This window comes from Vanellus vanellus (genome assembly GCF_965231255.1).
Source record: "Vanellus vanellus genome assembly, chromosome: 13".
Lineage (NCBI taxonomy): Eukaryota > Metazoa > Chordata > Aves > Charadriiformes > Charadriidae > Vanellus > Vanellus vanellus.
Window position 1 is genome coordinate 10,658,201 of NC_138918.1, and position 1,646 is coordinate 10,659,846.

Sequence of the window (1,646 nt, forward strand, 5' to 3'; positions counted from 1 at the left end):
TTAATGCCTATAAGTATCAATAAACAAGGGAGAATAGTAGACATTATAGGCAAAAAATGCCTTTTGTTTACCAGTGGAAAAGGAGATTTCTGTAACATGTTTGACTCATAAATATTAGCCATTTGTGATCTCATTCAAAATACTTTTTTTTCTTGAAGTCTGTAGGTGTTGCTATATTCATTTCTTCTCCAATTTTTAGTAGAAGAGTTTCTGTTAACTTGTGTTGTGAACTTGGGAATTGGATGCATTTAGTTCTATTTGTATTGGGGGTTTTGTGTGTGTAATGCACTCCTAGAGATCAAACTTGGGGGAGGGGAAGAAGGAAATAATTTTTAATTACTGTTTGTGATAGCTTTTGCTCGTGGGTTAAGGAAGATGGGTTTAAATATGAAAAGAGTATTTTTTTTAAGGTGAGAGCTGTTCAGCTATTGCACCTGTAACTTTGGTTTCTCTGTAACCTTGGCTTAAGTAAAGAGCTGCCTGTGCATGAGAAACTGTATCTTTTTGTTTCTAGTTAGCAGCTGATTACCATAGTTATTAAAACTGGGGGTTTTTTTGAGCCATAACTTCATTAAAGGATTTAATTAATTCCTAAACTCATTAGCATTGGGAAAAAGTTGTCTTTGTGACCACCATTATGTGGAAGGATGGTCAAAAATCTTCCAGAGCAACATAAAGCTGCTGCTTGTCCGAAACACAGGATTCACCTTGTTTATATCAGTTTCATGAGTAGCTACTGATGTTAGAGCAGCCTGATTCTGATGGAGATACAAGCTGAGCAGTGTGGGGTGGAAGAAATATTGGGGAATTCCTTCCTTCCTTTGGAGATGATGGAGGGATGTCAGTGCCTCACTCGAGTTCAGCAGCTGGAGTGTGGGGCACAGATGTGGACCGGTACATGGTGCCAGTAGGATGTGAAGGAATGGGTGTGTCGTGGAAAACGGCGTAAGGCTGCTTAGTGTTTCAGGTTGCACTCTGGAAAACATTCTCTAAGCTGTTTGCTAAGCTTGAGTTGGTTTCCTCCTCTTCACACAGACATGTGGATCGCTTCTCCTTCAGTCCTCTGAAACTTTATATTTGTATGCTGATTTACGCTCTGAATCCACTTTTAGCTCCAAATACACCTGGCAATGTTTGATGTGGTTATAGAGTGGACAGTTCACCCTCGTTTTGCTTTTTAAGTGCGTGTTCATGTCTAGCGCCTTCAATATGATTCAGACATTTGTGCCAGTTTCCCTGCCTTTACTTTTATAACATTTCCTTTCATTTTAGAGAAGCCCTGCTGCTCTGTAATTAGTTGCGTACTTGAAAGGAACATTCAGAAGTGGGTACTTCATCTTGTGGAGTTTTTCTGGAAATTTTTTTTGGTTGCCATGTTTTGAGTTTGAACATGCTTTTAAAAGGGACTTTTCTAAGTATTTTCACCATTTGTTTGATCTTTCTGTCACACAAGTCTGGTGCCGCAGGAACTGAAGCTGCCTGTTTCACAGACCTGGAAACTGATGCTTTTTATTTACAAGACTCAAATATCTAAGGTGCAGCAGCAATGGAAACTTCATCAATACTGACCTAGGGACATCTTGAAAGTTTTATTTTATATTTCAACTTCTCACCAGTCAGGTAACCAGTTCTTGTTATTGCAGGCT